The 18,841-nt window shown below is 42.7% G+C and overlaps 1 protein-coding gene and 1 long non-coding RNA gene across 5 annotated transcripts in view; one reads left to right on the plus strand and one right to left on the minus strand.

The window, feature by feature from the left end:
• AGPAT3 (1-acylglycerol-3-phosphate O-acyltransferase 3) overlaps positions 1 to 3,744 on the minus strand; it is a 27,748-nt gene extending 24,004 nt beyond the window's left edge. Inside the window, exon 1 of one of the 3 annotated variants that reach the window (XM_039511542.1) lies at positions 3,660 to 3,744. The gene's annotated coding sequence lies outside the window, so the exon portion shown is untranslated. Of the gene's footprint in view, positions 1 to 646; positions 808 to 2,265; positions 2,780 to 3,659 lie in introns of those variants that run through there. The other 2 variants (XM_039511532.1, XM_039511523.1) reach the window with 2 other exon arrangements.
• On the plus strand, positions 2,935 to 9,160 carry LOC120389210. 2 transcript variants are annotated; one of them, XR_005590816.1, is made up of 5 exons: positions 2,935 to 3,104; positions 3,668 to 3,820; positions 4,675 to 4,739; positions 7,748 to 7,884; positions 8,927 to 9,160. It is a non-coding gene; the product is annotated as an uncharacterized LOC120389210 (long non-coding RNA). The 2 variants fall into 2 exon arrangements; XR_005590814.1 differs by lacking the exon at positions 8,927 to 9,160 and having other exon boundaries at positions 7,748 to 7,947.
• Positions 9,161 to 18,841: the final 9,681 nt, after the last annotated feature.

Consider the following 18,841-nt stretch of genomic DNA (forward strand, 5'->3'; position numbering starts at 1 on the left):
GGGGGTTACAGGAACATCTTGATACTGGTATGTACATTTTAGTTCACCAAAAAACATCATGTGAGGTGTAAAAGGAAAGCTGGTGTCACCCTGGTCCTTAATATTGTTGTGAGCTGTACATATAGATACTATGTAAGGAGTTATGTATGTACACTGAAAATATGTTTTAAAGTCTGTATCGAGATATTAGTCACCAGCAAAGGTGAAAAACAAGGTTTGCTCCAGACAGGAGGTAAGAAATAGGTATTTCTCTGTCAGGCTATAAATTAAGCTCTAACCTAACAAAACAGATGCACATTTACATACAAAGTCATGAGGAAAGGAGCACACAGGAAAAAGAAGCCACGGGGGTTACCCTGGTTGCGTGCAAATAAAATGAACATGGGAATTATTCCTAGAAGGCAAAGATGACACCCCAGTCTTTGCCTGATTCTGCCAACATTTACGCATAGGAATAATTTTACATCCCATTGAATTCAATGGGTAAAGTCACATGAGTATGAATGTCTGGCTGATTTGGACCTATGTCAGTGCCTGGAAATGGGGGGCAGATAGATCGGAGGGAGAGTAAGGGGGGGGGTACTGAGACTTGGCGAGGGGCAGGCAGCTGGCTCCAGTTGGGAAGGTGGGTCCCAGGGGTTCCTACCTGATCCTGGGAGCATTTCAGCCCAATCCTGGGCCTCACAGCAGCCGCTCCAGTCCCTCCAGGTCCTGTTCCCTGCTCCCTAGACCTTGTGGTGGCCTGCTCCAGCCCCTCTGGGTCCTACTTGTCTCCCACTTTCACCCAGGCATATGCAAGTTTATGCAGGGGCAGAGCCCCCACAATATTTCCATTGTGAGGGCGTTAGCTCCCCTCACCTAAGTGGTTAATGGTGATGAAATGCTTTGAAGATATGAAATGCTAAGTAGATAGATAGATAGATATTCCCTATGGTTAAAAAAAAAGTACACGCCAACAGCCAAGAACTGATGAAACATCTCCATTTTTCACTCATTTAATTAATGCTGCTATTTATAACTCCCCAGCATTTGTACTAAAGATGCTGGTTTCCTAACACAAACTATTGCAACTCCTACTTGTCAGGTGCTTCCTTCTGATCCCTAGAATATGTCTCATTGCCTTCTGTACTACAAATGAGTTGAGGGGGGTTTAATTTTCCAGACATAAGTACATTTGGAAACAAAATAGAGGAAAGGGAGAAACATGTCAAACTATCTTAGATTTTTACATAGTGACTATCGTGCCATTTCTCTAAGCTAAATCAAAGTAGTTGAATAAATATTGTTTTAGGAAGATCCACCCTACTTGCCCCAGGATTTTTCCTATAAGAAAAAGGCTGAATTCTAAAACAAAATGTATTTGTAAAGGTTTCAATTTCTGCCAGGCATACAGTTCTGTTTCTTAGCAATAATTCTTACAATTTGATGAAGGGACACCATAATTTAAAAAATAAACAAACCCTGTTTCCAGGATACCATTGTCTGACACAGCTTAAGTGCTGCAAAATACTTCCCGTGTACTGTATCATCATCTTATTTGCTGAGCTGTGACACTGAGCAGTTGATTCCCTAAACAGCAATGGATTCACATCTTTTCATTAGAACATTCTTCAAGTTAGTGTATGAATTACTGTCAGTGATAAGCAAGCCCTTCCTAACTTCCAAGATTAAAGATAAAATCATTCCTTTATCTGTTGTCTTTCAAAGTACAGTACAGACAGACCAAAAAAGAAAATCTGTTTTTTTCCTCCACATAATCACTCAGAATTTCAATTTGCATTTCATACAAGCATATACAGAGTTAGCTTAGCTGATGATCATGTATGTCATCACAGTTATTAGTATAGTAATTATTACCTTGCACTATGAAACACGGCTCTCTCCCTTTGGGTGCGCCGTTTAAGATCAGAAACAAACCACTACTAGAAAATGGAAATGCCAAGTAATAACACTGAAGGTTTTCAACTGATAAAATGGTTGAGTCATGCTTTTACGCTTCCTCTGCTTTGCACCAAATCTAGGATGTTCTAGCATTTGTCAATCAGATCAGTACTTTGCAATACTATAGACACAAAAAGGCAAATCTTGCTCCGCCAGGTGCAGCTGCCGGAAGCCTCTATATGTGGAAAGCGTGATTTAGGGAGCCTGTACTATTGGCATGCAGAGAGCCCAACTCTGCTGGGGTTCACTGTGCCCCAGTGCACTTCAGGATTGCAAATACAGTGAATACTACTGCAGCCCTGAGAACGGAGGAAGGTTACTCACCCTGTGCAATAACTGTAGTTCTTTGAGATGTGTCCCCTTATGGATTCTCCCCTTCAGGTGCACGTGTGCCCCACATGCCTTCTACTGGAGAATTTCATTAGCAGTATCCATGTGGCCCATGGATGCACTGTTGATATTCTCGTGCCCTGCACCAAGGTTATCTCAGGCTGTGCAAGTGAACTGCCCTCAGTACCCTGTCCACCACTGAGTCTCAGAAGGAAACTCCAAAGCAGAGGGGAAGGAGGGCAGATAATGGATCACCCATAGGAACACACATCTCAAAGAACTACAGTTACTGCACAGGGTAAGTAATCTCTCTTTCTTCTTTGTGTAGTGTCCCGATGGGCGCTCCACTTCCGGTGACTCCCAAACAGTATCCCCATAAGCAGGGCAGGGAGCTTCAGAGTAGAGGCCGTTACAAAGGAAAGAACTGCACTGCCAACTGCTGTATCACATCTGGAGGCATTCACTAAGGCATAGTGTCTGGAGAAGGGATGTACCGAAGACCATGTAGCTGTTCTGTAGAGCTCAGAAACTGGGACTTTTTAAGTAGAGCCACAGATGTAGATTATGACCTCACTGAATGAGCTGACACGCCAGCCTGGGGGGGGGGGGCGGGGTGTTGTTGGCTGCATTGTAACAAGGTATAATACACCCAGAAATCTATTCTGAGAGCCGTTGGCTAGAAATGGCAGAACCTTTGATCTGTCTCCACACTAAACCAATAGTCTAGGGGCTTTACAAAATAGTTTAGTTTTATCTAGAATGCCCTCCTGACATCTGGAGTATTGAGAACAGTCTCCCTGCTGGAATTATAGTTTCAGAAAGAAAACTGATAGGTAAATGACCTGATTTAGACAAAACTCAGAAGACACTTTAGGGAGAAACCTGGGATGCGGCTCTTATGCTTATAAAATATTGTGAAAGTAGAGCCTGCCATTAATGCCCCAATGTCTCCGACTCTGTGGGCTGAGGTAATAGCCACGAGGAAGGCTGTTTTCACAGACAAATTCAATAAGGAGCAGGTCTCCATTGGTTCAAAAGGAGACTTCATATGACTTTTAAGAACCAGATTCAGGTGACAAGCTGGGGAGGTACTTTCACCTGTGGGAAGAAATTTCCCAGACCTTTCATGAATCTTGCAGTTTCAAGGTGAGCAGACAGGGAGAGCCCCTGAATAATGGTATGAAAAGCTGTTTGGACAGTCAGATGAACCTTCAGGGAATTCAGTGACAGTCCTGGTTTTTTTAGTTGCAACAGGTATTCCAGAATGAGCAAAAGTGAGGCAGATTCAGGGACAGCGTTCTGGAATTCACCCCAGTGACTGAATCTTCTCCACTTTTGAAAGTATTTCTGGTAGAATCTTTCCTACTATTTAATAATATGTGTTGTACCTTTGCAGAACAGGACAACTGTAGCCCAGCGAACCATTGAGGAGCCACGCCTTGAGGCAGCAAATGCTCAGATTGGGATGCAGCCTTCAACTGGTGCCCTGGGAGAGAAGTTGAGGAGTGATTGGAAGATTTGTCAATGGATAAAGAGCTGGGTGGAACTGGTAAGGAAACCATGCATGTCTTCACCATGTTGAGGCAATTAGAATGACTGATCTTGACCTGTCTGATTTTGTTCACCACTGAGAATCAGAGATGTTGGGTGAAAAAGCGTATAACAGCTTCCCCATCCAGGGAAGAAGTCCCCCAAGGAATTACAACCTAAACCCACCCTTGAATAAAATAGATGGCTTTTTTTTTTTTCTGCAGTGGCAAAGAAGTCCACTTTTGGAAACCCCCAAATCTGAAAAATGCTGACCAGAACCTGGGGATCCAACTCTCATTCATAATCTTGGGAAAAACACCTTCTGAGAGTGTCGGCTGTGACATTTTGTCTGCCCGGAAGATACAGCGCTGAAATTCCAATGTGGTATTTTATGCACCAGTTCCATAACCATATCGCTTTGGCCCAGTGGGAAGGGGATCTCACTCCTCTCTGCCGGCTGATATAGAACTTGGTTTGCGGCTTGTTTAGGGTAAGCCCCTGGTGGGCTGCGAGACACTTTGTTTACCTAAGCGTCCGCAGGTACTGCCGCTTGCAGCTCCCAGTGGCCGTGGTTCGCCACTCCTGGCCAGTGGGAGCTGTGGGAAGCGGTAACCTCTAGTGTATCTACCTCTACCCCCATCTTAGTGTCATCTGCGACCCTGCTAAGGGTGCAATTAATCCCATCATCCAGATGACTAATAAAGATGTTGAACAAAACCAGCCCCAGGACCGAACCCTGGGGCACTCCACTTGATACCGGCTGCCAGCTAGACATCAAGTCGTTGATCACTACCCGTTGAGCCTGACAACCTAGCCAGCTTTCTGTCCACCTTATAGTCCATTCATCCAATCCATACTTCTTTAACTTGATAGATCTGTGCCTGATAAGAGGCAGAAAAGGACAGCAGGCATTTCTGACCCGTGCTGAGATCCAACAGGTCAGTGTGAAGGATTGTTTCCTGGGGTGACCATCTGCCCTGCACTGTTAAAAGTGTCAAGGTGCGCTCCTCATCCTAACAAAGATGTGTCTGTAGTCACGGTTACCATTGGCGTCGGTTGGAGGAAGGGAACCCTCACCCCCTACATTGTGATGGACGTTCCACCAGTGTAGGGAATGCTTTATCCGCTAGGGAATTGACACCTGCTTGTCTAGACTGTATTTGTTTGGCAAGTAAACTGATCTGAGCCACCCTGGAAGCAGTAAAGGCATAATCTCGCACACTCTGTCATGGAGGTGCAAACCACCATGTGACCGAGAAGTTGAATACAGTTTCTGACTGAAGTCTGGGGGCTCCCTTGACTGGTTCTGATAAGGTTTGGTAATATCATGAATCTGTCCTGGATGCTAAGGAATATAGGGATGCCCCTGTAAATCACAAGTTCTGAACAGGAGACAGTGTGGATTTTTCCGCATTCAACTGAAGACCAAAGTCCAAGAACAGAGAAAGTGCTGTCCTTGTGGCAGACAATGCCTCTTGGTATGACCAACCCTTGAGCAGCCAATTAGTAAGGTGGATGAGAAGGAACTGAGGGTGGTTTGCCCGCGCAGCCTGATATAGCCTTGGTGCAGGCAGGAGGATATCAATGGCACATGCGCAGGCCAAACAGGCACTGCTAATGAAAATATCTGATTAAAGCAGTGTGGGGAACATGCACACCTTAAATGGAGCACCCATAGGGGCACTACTTGAATAAAAACAGTAGCCAAGCTTCCAGCTTGCACCTTTTGGGGATAGAGAAGATTCAGGGATAGGGTTAACCCCAATGTTTTGTAAAGTATAATTATTTTACTTTTATTTAATCTTAAAAAGACGGGAATCCAAAAGAATCTGAAGAATCCTGTTTTTAGTCCTACCTGATTAATACTGATTTCAATACTGGGCTCAGAATCTTCCATAGTATCTCTATTTTATTTGGCTTTAAAGTAACACAATATTTTTCCCAGTTAGAGTTTACTTTTCTGCATTCCTGTCTCTGTAGGCAAGCCAGATAAGTCAGTGAAAGACTAACTGAGAAATATTACTTTGTCAGCCAGGGATGCTTTGTGAATTCCCTACCGATCAATTTATAATGGGAAGTGAACAGGGATTACTATTTACCATAATGAGGAACAGTGTATTAATAGTGATTGAGTACAGTAGATATTGAGGAAACAGTTTCCTTAGAGCAATTTGCAGCAATTCTCAACAGTCTCCACCTTATATGAATAAAAGAAAATACATACAGCAGCCCACTAACAACAATTTCTTTGTTCCCTTTATCTCCAACCATATCTGCAATCCCACAACACAAAACCACCACGAATATCCATTTCCTGCCAGGCTGCAGGACTGAGAACAGCTCTAGTAGCTATGACATTTGTACTCTCCCTACTCCCACGATCTTGCAAACTGCCTACCTTTTACAGCGATACTGCAGTAGAGCACAAATGTACAGAGCACCTAAAGGGTAACTTAGAACAAATAGCTTCCCTCAAACACCAGGTTGCAAGGGTCATTCAAATACACAAATACCTTATGAGGCTTATGGGGCCAATCATCTCCCAAAGTCAGATGTCACGTCTCTGATCCCCTATTATTGAAGAGAGATGCTGACTTTTAGTATTACCTGAGCTTTTGAACTCAGAAGGCAAATCAGCAGGTTGCTGGATATCTATGCATCTACTGCTGTTATCTCAAATTTTGATAATACAGCAGGGGTCGGCAACCTACGGCATGCAAGCTGATTTTGAGCGGCATGCTGCTGCCTGCCACAGTCCCGGCCCCCAGCCCTACTCAGCCCCCCTGCTCACTGCTCTCCCCTGCGGGGGCAGGAAGCAGAAGCTTGGTCCTGTGGCAGCCAAACTTCCCCCCTCCCCTGCTTCTTCCCCCAGCGTGGTGCTTTCCTGCCCCTCCTCCTCTCCTTCCCTGCGCTGATCAGCTGATGGCCCTTGCGAGGGGGACGGGGAAGAGTGGCAGCATGCTCCCTGCTCTGTAGAGGAGGCAGAGAAGAGGTAGGGACGGGGCCTTGGGGAAGGGGGTGGACAGGGCATATCCCTTCCAGCCCCCTGCCAGGAGCTGCGACCCCTGAACCTGCCCCTACCACACCCAGCCTCCTGCCCTGCACCTCCCACACCCCCAGCCCTCTGCCCTGACACTTGAACCCCACCCACCCAGCCCTTATCCCTGACCCCTGAACCCCACACACCCAGCCCTCTGCCCTGACCCCTGAATCCCCCCACCCCAGCCTTCTGCCCTGCACCCCGGCCCTCTGCCCTGACCCTGAATCCACCCCACCCCCAGCCTTCTGCCCTGAATCTCCCCCCACCCCCAGCCCTCTGCCCTGACCCCTGAACCCCCCCCCAGGGCTGGGGTTCCAGCTGCCGGTTGCTTGACAGCTGGGGTCGCGGCCGCAGGCCCTGCTCAACCCGCTGCCAGCCTAGGTGAACAGAACCCCAGGCTGGCAGCGAGCTGAGCAGGCTGGTGGCGTAAGATCAGCATTTTAATTTAATTTTAAATGAAGCTTCTTAAACATTTTGAAAACCTCCTTTACTTTACATACAACAATAATTTAGTTATATAATATAGATTTATAGAAAGAGACCTTCTAAAAACGTTAAAATGTATTACTGGCAAGCGAAACCTTAAATTAGAGTGAATAAATGAAGACTCGGCACACCACTTCTGAAAGGTTGCCGACCCTTGTTTAATAAGAAAGATTCAAGACAGGCAAGGTATACTACAGTACTCTCTGTAAAAATACAAGTGAACTATGGAAAAGGAAAGAAAGAGTACAGAGTATCCCACTGCCCAACTCTTCTGGTGCACTGAGGGTTTTTTTTTTTTTGCTTTCCTTTGGGAAAAGATTTGAGTATTGACCACTTGGCATGGTTACAGGGAGAGCTAAGGCCTTTGATCCCTTTGCATTACCTCAGGTGACAGGCTTTGCTTTCTTCATCTCTTATAAGGTGGAACCCAGCTGTTCAACCACTTGAGAACTGGGTCTCTGGGTTGCAACCCCCATTGCCCAGATGCACGAATGTGACAGGCCCAACTGCATTCTGCCCGTGCAAGAAACGTTCTTCCAGGAGCTTATGATCAACAGGTGATTAATGTGACTTAAAACAGCTTTGTCAAAACAAACATATCCACCCAAAGGTACACAGCAATGAGAGAAAAGGGTTAAAAACAACAAAAAGCCTCTCTCTTACCTAAAGCTTTTCATTTCTCTCAAAACTTGGGCAAGCCTAACTGCCCCAGACCCATCCTGCAGGTCAGTCTGTTGGCTCTCCATGAACAGACACTGAGGTCTGAACCCCCCTCCCTTGCTAGAGGACAAGTTTTTAATGGTTTAGTGTTCTTTTGATCTTAGACCCTCAGCCGTGGCAAACCAGCTATGTAACTTTGCCTGGCGCTTGAAAATAGCATCTTCCCAATTAACAGCCCAGCCACTGTTTTCTTACTCCCCTCAAGTTTATCCGAAAGCATCTTACCTGCTTGTTCTTCCTAACAGCACCTTTTGATTCAACTCCATGTAGCCATATCATCATGCAGGTAAACTGATATATCCATAATAGTCATAAAAGATATAGATATTTCCTTCATCCTAAACTGCAGTGCAAGTGGCAGGATAAGAATATATGAACAGTCATACTAGCTCAGACCAATGGTCCATCTAGCCTAGTATCCTGTTTCTTACAATGGCCAGTGCCAGATGATTCAGAGGGAATGAACTGAACAGGGAAATTTTGAGTGATCCATCCCTTGTTGTCCAGTCCCAGATTCTGGCAGTAGTTTTAGGGGCATTCAGAGCATGGGGTTGTGTCCCTGACCATCTTGGCTAATAGCCATTGATGGACCTATCCTCCATGAACTTATCTAATTCTTTTTTGGTCTTCACAACATCCCATGGCAACGAGTTCCAAGAGCTGACTGTGCTTGGATCAATGGTCCAATACAGTGAGACAAATCTTAAATTCTCAATCCACAATGTTGCAATTTCCCCACTCTTCCTACCAGGCATGCAAGTTAATGAAGCAGTGGCATCCCTAGCTGTGGCTATCTCGACAGGTATCTTTTTGCCACACACACTTATTAGTCAAGAGTAGCAATTATTTTCAATTGTATTCTTTTTTTTCTTTCTTAAGATCACATTTACATTATTGGACCTGGCAGCCACTCAGTGCAAGAACGCTGAGACTAGTCTAATAGTTCATACTCCTAACTTGCCAGGGGCAGTAGAGAATCCCATTGGGAATGATCCTGCAGTAAAACGTCAGTAGTAAGTAAGGAGGCACACACACCATTTTGCAGCATAGCTGTAAAGCCACTTCCCCAGGGCTTTTCTGCATGAACAAAGAGCTTCAGAGGTCTCAGTGCATCTGCCCAGCTCTTCTAGTTCCACTTGGTATCAACCCCTTCTTTTGTTTTTGCTTATGCATTCTCTTGGATCCCATTTACAGTGACTATACGAGAAACAGGTTTTTCAAATAACTGAGTTTCTTCCAATTTACACAGAAACCAGTCCTTAAATTGTTGGGCATATACAGATTCTCTCAATAGTGCATAAATAAATGGGTCTCTTCATGTACAGTATTACTAAGTCAAAACCACTGGTTTAGAGAATGGTGATGGCTGAGAAGGCAGTAAGTGGAAAAAACAATCGCATACGGTATTTGAAAATATTGCCATGGAAGATGTTCAAGTATATTGAGTCTTTCTTGAATTTACATACACCACAAAAAGGAAACAGAATACAAAGACTTCAAGTCTCCTTTACACAGTATGACTGCTTTCTGCCATAATCCAGGGAGTTTTGTGTTTAATAACGTATAAAACGTGTGAATTCATGTATAGAGTTTAAGAAAGTTGGAGACCAAGTCTAACTACCTCAGAAAACCTCTAATTATTAATAGTAGCCTGCACTTCTAGAATACCTACTATACAAGGTATAGAAATCTACATATATTAATGCATTTTTCTTTACTTAATAATATCCAACCCTGTGGAGTACTAATCTTCTCAATGAGGAAACTCAGACATAGAAAGGTTAAGTGTCTTGGATAGGTGTTCTGTTATAGAGCTGGGAATTGGACACAAACCTCTTTACTTGCAGTTTTGTGCCTTAATCATAAGATCATCCTTCTCCCAGAATTTCCATAGTTCCTTACAAATAATGACAGGTCTCAGACTGCATTTTCAGTCCCTGAACTGTTGAAATTTGGATGATATAAACTGCTTCCAAATCCCTTTTTAATCAAGCTCCTGGACAAATTTCAACTTACACTGTAAGAAATGCAATTTGTTGTGCACTGAAGAACTTCTGGGATTTGATGCCACTGAGGAGAATTCTGTAGGGCCCCAATTAATACTAAATGGAACCATAGGGTTGCTATATGTACTTGTTTATCATAAACAGTTTCATATGCAGACAGTTAATACTTACGGCTGTCTATGAGCCCTCTGCAGGTCTTTTCATGTTCTTGTTCAGATCGGAGGATAAAATCATATTTATCTTGTTCCAACACAAAAGGATGGGATTCTATTAAAATTGTTCCCTTATTTCCTCCCCTCCACTGATTTGATGATCTCCATTGTCAACAGTATTCTTTCCACTTATGTGATCCTTTATCACACTCCCTCTGCCACCACTCTGTTCATACTGTTTTTCCTCAATACCAATTCATCCTGGCTTACTCAACTATTTTTGCTCCTGATTCCATGCTGGTGACAGTCTCTGGGGGAAGACCTGGGACTACATAGACTACCATCGATGCAGGCTGGATAAAAAGTGAAAAAAAAAATTAAAAATATTATTTTTAAATTTAAATTAAATACAAGTTTATTTTTAAACCTACTTAAAACTAAATTTTAAATTGACAATCCGTGTTAAGGTCTAAACTTACTATAATCTATTTAAGTAACAAATATATTAATTGGTACATATTTGCTGTCAAGTTTGAAAGGAAGTCAAACCATTGAACTGGTGGAAGTCACTGGCTAAGCATCTAGAACCAGACTTTGTGGACAAGCTCAACCAGCTTTTGACAGCAGCACACTCTTCTGCAGTTGCAGAGAGAGTATTTTCTTCATTTCAGTTTAAAACTTAGCAGTTCAACAACTAGTTCATTCAAAGTTAAGAAACCATTTGGGAGTTGAAACAGCAGGAAAGCTTGTTTTCCTCTTCCAGATGTGAGAGGATGAGATCTACTAGTTCTAAAATCTTGAAGGACATAGTGACCAAAAATAATCAGTTAAATTCACTAACTCCAGATAATACTTCCTTTATTTAATTAATCAGTTTTAAACAAAAAACATGTTTTAATAAACTTTGATAAACTTTTCTTATGTTTCCAGAATATTTAAGATAGTCTTATTTAATAAAAAAAATTAAAGAGCTGTTTTTGTGCCTTTTTAATTTAATTTGAATTTCCATCCAGGTAGAGCTTGACATAAATCGCAAATAAAAAAACACAAACATAATAAAATAAGTAATAAGTGCACCATGCACAAATTTTTAAAATAAAAATATAAAAATTAAGACTCTAATGTGTGATTAAGCTGTATAATTGCTTACATAAATGTGCATGGATATACTGTATCTTCCAGGTTACCAAAAAACAGTACCAAATTGTGCAAAGACTATATTTAATAGCAAATAAACATGTTTTAATGGTTACTAACTGATGAGAATCAACCTTTTTTTAAGAAAATAACTAAAAAGTACAAATGCAAAACATTATTACAATTGACGATTGAAATCAAGGTTTCCTGCTTGATGATTTAAATCATGATTAAATTTGGTGAGTTAAATTGCTTTGATTTAAATCAATCCACCCTACTCAGATGCAATTTGCTTTCTCTTCAGTAATACTGTTTTTGTTGCTACCTAACCAGTTCTACATCACCTACCTCATTGAATCCTGGGCCTAAAAAAATTCCAGTGCCTCCTCCCTACCTTTGACTCCTTCCTGAAACCCTCTCCATCTCGTTTCTCTTCCCAAAATCATCCCAATTTCTTCAAAGAAAAAAATCAATTATAATCTCCTCAGCCCACCTCTCTTCCCCTTTCCATCAGTACTTAACTATACTCTCTCTAGTATATACTCTGACTATAACTTTTTTTAAAAGTACCTTTGACCTCCTACTATTAAATGCATTTCTAGGATTATCCATAATGATGGTATCTGAATACACTTTACACTCATCCTTTCAGGGACCAGAAACAATACCAGGCAACTAAGATCACCAAACCCATAGCAGTAACAATTAACAGAATATACTTAGAGCATATACAGTAAGCATGTGAAATCCATCTGTATGAAATATTAATTAAGCTTTAAATAATTAATTAGCAAAAAATTCATAGCTTGTTGATGAAGAGAAAAAAGGGTAAAATTAATCAGTTATTCAATGTGAATGGATTTTCCCAGCTCTAGTTCCTGTAGCTGATTTATCCACTGTTCTCTTTCTTACATATAACCCTCTGAAAGTCAATGGGGCAAACACATGATGAGTCTTTAAATAAGGCTGCATGAATATAAAACTGAAATCAGAATCTGGCCAACTGATTCTAATCGATTAATTGGAAACAGCATGTTTAACAAAAAAATATGCTGTAGACATTACTTGCACCTTCAGCCCAACTGTCTTCGCAAAGTCTGTTTATTAAAGTGCCTTTTCTTTCTGCAATTAATTCTGTTCTACTTCATTACATTTGTCTTCATTTATTAAATTGAATTTCCACCATTTCTTGCTCTTCCAGTGTTCCCTGTCACCAAATCAGGTATTTGTGAATTCTACTTTCATTTTGCTAGCTTGATAAGAATTACCATTCAGTTATTGAGGGCCCAGAAGACGACGCTGATACAATGTCAAAGTTGCAAACAAACATTTAGCTAGAATTTTTTTTTGGTAATGTCTTTTTCAGATGATTGAGTTTGTAAACCTCATTCATCTCTTTAAGCGCTGACAATCCAGTTTACAAAAGAGGATATTTAAAATGTAGAAAGTCTAAACCAATGCAAGAATGTGTGCAGTTGGTGTATGCATGATAAAGGGTTTCTAATTCATCTCACCAACATGTACATCCACAACTTTTCAAATTCAAAACCCTCTGTGTGTCTCTTGAAAATACATAAGTAATTAAAAAGAGTTGATTTTGGTTTCAAATGAAAACTATTTGTCTGTTAAATGAGTGATGGGGTATTATTTGAAATACCCTAGTTACCTTCCAACTAGGCATCATATAAATTTGCCATCACTATTTTATGTACTCTTAAAAGTTTCTCTGCAAAAACCAAGGTGACTTATTTTAGTCAAAAATTGTCTTCTGTGGCTCTCTCCTTCAAGTATCTAGGCAACATTGGTATAAACAGAAGCAGGCAAAAGCTGAAAAGAACATTTGGACTTTCCAGTCACACACACGCACACGCTCACACTCACGCATGTGTGTGAACATGACAGTCTCCCCTCTTCCTAGCCGATCAGAGGGGCCAACAACTGAATGGATATATATACTGAACTATGCTCACACTCTTACGGAGGATTGCTCCAGAACAGAACTGAGGCACAATGGTGAGGGAAGCTTTCACTGCTGCTGCCTTGGCTGTACTTGTTCTGTGGGTAAACGAAAAGCACCAACTCCAGTCCTGTCGATGTAATGCTCATGAAAGTTACAGCAAAGCATACAGAAAAAAATCTTCCTGTACAGGTATCTGTCTCTTTCTCATGAATTATATTAGATGCTTGTAAGATGCTATCTCAGCTGATTTGCAGAACTGGTACCACCTTTCCATCTACTTGAAACCAGGCTCTTAAAACAGAGGAGGATAATAAACAGCCACCTTTTAAAAGTGTTAGTGAAATCTGCTGGCACTGAATACTCACAATCAAATACTTGTGAAAAAGGAGGGAATGGATAATCTCCTGTTTTCTCTACTACGCACTTTCATCACAAATTGCAAAATCTTGGGGGCACGACTAAATGATGAATAAGGGCTGACTAGCACAATTAAGCAAAGTGCATACTACTGTGAATAATCCCATTGGCTCTGCCCAATAGGAAGAACTTGAAGGATTGTGCCTTAAGGTAATAAGGTTCCCACCCAATCTGCTACAACTCCAGTAAGAGTAATCACCATTCAGGTCTAGTTTGCATTAGAAAAACTTTGCTGGTATAGCTATACTGGCAAATGCTCCCAGTGCAGACACAGCTAATCCGGGGGGGGAAGGTGCCAGCACAGCTTACACTGGTCCCTGAATGAAATAAACAATACCAGGAATGGCACTTTTTTGCGAGTATAATTGCATGTACACTAGGGCTTTTGCTGATAAATGTCTTAAAAAAAACTTCTAAAAACAAACAACAACAAAAACACATACCACAACCTTAAGCAACATTCCTATATCACCAAAAAGCTTCTAGCCTTACTTCAGATTTAAACTTGATGGAAAGATCCAGTAAATTGCTTACACAATAAGCTGACTAGCTTTAGGTCTTGCATCCCAATATATCCTTCTTTGCTATCAAAGACTCTTGTCCAATGTTTATTTATATTACTTATCATAGTTTTCTGAAAACTAAATATCCTGGAAGAGGAGCTCAATTCAAACTTACAATAAGGATTTCTACCTTGAAAGGGATGACTGATGAAATGATCTCCCACCCCAAACCTAAAGACTTTGAAGCAGCATCAATAGTAGTAACTTCTCCTTACACAAAATAAAAATATTACCACCAAGTGGTCTAGCTAAATTAGAATATGTTAAGAATTTGGGGTCTGATCCAAAGCCCACTGAAGTAGATGGAAAACTTTATTGGAAAACAAGTTTTCCATTGACTTCAGTAGGCTTTGAATTCTGGTCTTTATGGATATATGGTAGGATACTAGTATAACTTTCTCATTAAGACATGAGGTCTCTTGCTTAAAGCCTTAGACCAATATCCTAATGGAATTTTAGGGAAACAGAAAAATCAGCTCTGCAAATTGCCTTTGCATTAATTTTTATATATTCTATTATGATTTAATGGATATACAGAATGAGAGATCAGGGAGAAAATCTAGAAGAGGAAAATTCTTGCTGTTGCTAACAGTTGCCATTACATGGATGTTGCCTATCTACATAGAATGTTGACAACTGAGTCATAGCAAAAAGGCTTTTTAAACAACACCTGCAACTACCAGAAGAGTGAAAAATAAATAATTTTAACAGGAATTTAAATGCACATATAATCTATAAAAGCACTAATTCTTATCTAGTGGTTTCTGTACTCTCCAGTGGTCTTGACTGTGGTATTATTACAATACAATCAGTGACCCTTTAAGAAAATAAGTTATAAAGTAACTTTGGATCTGAATAGTTTAAAACTGAGCAACAGTGACCAACAGCAGAGACTAACTTATATATAATGATGTAAAATTGTCCTTTCATTCAACAAACCAAAACTACAGATCACCAAGATTCTGTCCATCTTTTACCTGGTATTATGTACATTTATCATCTAATTTTCAGAGCTCCTGAACAACCCACAACTCACTGACATAACAAGAACTCCCACAGTGGTCCCTCCTGAGTGTTCCAATCACGATCAGAACCCAGATTTTCAAAATTTAGGATGGCTTCGATCCAAAGATATGAGTACTCAGGACCTCTGAAAATCACGTAAATAGTTTGTGTAACCTTGACATATATAGACAGAGTTTCACAGGATACATAAAGAACAGACAGGAGGACTTGGAAACAATTTAACAGTGCTACTTTATGAGGGAAATAAACCAGCACTTCATACTTCAAATCACTGCATTTGAATGCCTGTTTTCCCCTTTTCCCATCCCTAACCAAAGTGATACAAACATGATTAAGCCTCATTTCTTGCAGTAAAGAGAACGCAGTATTTATAGCCCTAAACAAGTACAAAGCTATTAATGAAAACTTTGTTTTCCTAACCTTTGCCCCAGTGTTACAGATAAAAACAACATGTGAGTGATAACATGGTGATGGTTGTTAAACATGTTATTAACTATTTCCTTTCTAAAAAGCTCAGCAGAAAAAGAAATGCAAATGGCAAATATGAACAATTTCCATGTCACCAAAAATGCACACTGGGCAAAGTTAGTGCTATAACTGTGTACATCTAGTGAAGAACAGTGATGTCTCCCCCCGCCGGAACAACTTCATTGTAACAACAGTTGCAATGCATTGAAACAATTTGGCACTCTTCATTTTTCTTTCCTATAGCTAAAATATAGTTTGCATGGATGTGTGTGCCATATGTATTACAGGTGGAGAGCAATGCTACATCTGCAGTTTAGCAAAGTGTTTCTACTGCCACAGTATGTGTTTCAATTGCTTCATTTTTTCAGCTTTCTACCATTCTGTTTGAAATTCGGCAGTGTTGTTCCAGGCTGAGTGCCTTTTATTAAAAGTTTGAGCCAAAACGATTCGCCATTTGTAGAGTCATAGAGTCACAGAGTTTAAGGCCAGAAGGGACCACCAGATCATCTAGTCTGACCTCCCGTATATCACAGCCAACAATTCCACAAGAGACTAGACTATGATGTGCCATAGGCAGAGAACAGGAGGGACTGAAGAGTTAAAAAATCCACCCTAATTGCAAGTAGCCATGCTTAGCTTAGATGGCTTATTTGCAAAATTGGTGAGATTTCCTCATTTCACAAGGTTAAACATGCATGGACCCTCCCAAAATCATACCTACATGCATTGTAGAAACCTCTAGAACAGGGGTTTCCAACCTTTTTCTTTCTGAGGCCCCCCTCCACATGCTATAAAAACTCCAGGATCCAACAGGGAGGGGAGCTAGAGGCTCCGGGCTGGGGGGGAGCGGGCATAGGCACAGTATGACTTCTATTGGGGGGGGGAAGGCGGGCAGGGCCTGGCAGGGCTCAGGCCAGCTCCACACAGTGGGGTTCAGGGAGGGAATGTCACTTCCACTCCCTGACTCACCTCCACAAGCCACCCAGTCAAAAGAGGGGGGGCTCAGCTCAAAAAGTTTGAAAACCACTCAGGGTGCAGGCAGGGGGCAGCTAGGAGCTGTGCACAGGGAGCAGGTAGCTAAGGGAGTGGGTATCTAAGAGCTGTGTGTGGGCAGGGGTAGCTCAGGGTGCAAGGAGGGGGCATCTAAGGGCTGTGTGCAGGAAGAGGGTAGCTCAGGGTGTAGGGAGAAGGGTAGCTAGGGGCTATGTGCCAGGAGGGCCTCTCACCCCCATCCCTGTGCTCCCTGCTCCCAGAGGGCTCCACCAGCCCCAGAGCTGGGTCCTTCTGCCCTGGTAGCTCCTACCAGCTGCGAGAGAAGAGATACCATGGCTGCCTATTCCATGGCACCAACCAGTGCAGCGGCCACCCTGAACTGCCCGGCTCCAGCTTCTGGCCTCCATCCTGGCCTCAGGGTGGGGCCTCTGGAGGACTAGGGAAGAAAAGGAGATGGGGAAGGGGGAATTGCCCTGCTCTGGGTAAAGCACTGTAGTTGGGGGGAGGGGCAAAACCCCCCTCTCTGTGTCCTCCCAACTCCACCCATGGGCTCCAGGCTTCAGCCCAGAAGCTCTGGCTTTATTATGCTAGAAATACATCAGGTATAATTAGCTTAACAGGTGTTCTGTTTTGTTTAAACAAACAAACAAACCAACCACCTACACATTTTATATTTGTGTGCTGACAGCTAACTCAGGATGATCCTCCGTTAAAACAGAAACATCCTGGATAATACACTGACTCTCACCCCAGAAAACTGGTTTGTCAGGGGAGAGGTAAAGGGAAAGAAGCCATCCTAAGGCACCAAAGCACCCAGATTCCAAGGCCTCAGATACTGAGGTGTCAAAAAAGTTGTACTAAGATATTGTGGCACCAAAGGTAAGAACAAAAAACCTGCAAGGTACCAAAAGGAAGATGTTCTGCATTACCGTGAGGAAACATAGCCTCAGTGCCATGCCTTGATACCTCAAGTCCAAAGAAATGAAACGAGGTGCTAAAGTACAGAGTCCATATGAGGTATGGAGGCCTAGGCAACAATGAAATAAAAAAACCCCACAAAAAAAAGAAGATCAATCAGACACAAAAATGTACAAGCCATCTGAGCACACCAGGCCATTGTGAAGGTATTGCCAAGCCCAGAGAGGCCTGGGTGCAGCAGGGCCCTGAGTTTCACAAAGTGATGATGCATAGAAGTATCTAGGCAAAATCTCTGAGGCCAGAGGTGAAAGTAAGCCAGACTGGACCGGCTTCTCTGGCAGTGATTTAAAGGGCCCAGGGCTCCCCGCAGAGTCCGGAGCCCTGCTGTCGCTGCCCCAGCCCTAGCCCTGCCGCCCAGGGTAGCAGCAGCAGCAGGGCTCCCACAGTGATTTAAAGGGCCTGGAGCTCCATGACGGCCAGAGCCCAGGGCCCTTTAATTCGCCCCTGAGCAATTTAAAGGCCCTTGGGCTCCCAGCCACAGCCCGTGCCCCAGGGCCGTTCAATCTTGAAAGGCCCCGCCTCTTCCTGTTGAGGCCCCACCCTGCTCAGGACTCCGGCGTACCGGTAAGTCCTTTAAGTTACTTTCACCACCGCCTCAGGCCCTTCATGAAAGGTGCCAAGGTTCTCAAGGCACTGATGGTATGGGGGACAGAGAGACTGCTGTTGTGCACCAAAGTGCCAAGGGCTCTGCCCTGAGGTGCTGAATGGCTGAAACCATGTTCCAAGGGTGCTCACTTTGGCAGCACTGGGATCCTGCCCCCAGCTTACTATGTGTCCCAAGGCCTACAGCAGCACACAATTCTACGTGCAATAATGTGCACAAAGCTGGATTCTCTGACACAGGGTCTCCCTTAGCACCTGTCAAAGGCACCCCATAGAGCACAAAGCTGCACTCCTCAAGCTAAGTGCTACTGGGAGACCTTGCATTTCTTCAGGGTGCTGAAGCTGCAGCCATAAATTAGAAGACGGCAGGATGATTGTGACATTCTGCTCATGACACACATAGCTGTGAGCCCCTATTACACCTCTACCTCAGCAAGTGACCTTTGCTGGAAATTAAACTGTGTCATCTCCCTGTCACCTCAGTTTGTCTG

Source organism: Mauremys reevesii, linkage group 1 (assembly GCF_016161935.1).
Source record: "Mauremys reevesii isolate NIE-2019 linkage group 1, ASM1616193v1, whole genome shotgun sequence".
Classification (NCBI taxonomy): domain Eukaryota; kingdom Metazoa; phylum Chordata; order Testudines; family Geoemydidae; genus Mauremys; species Mauremys reevesii.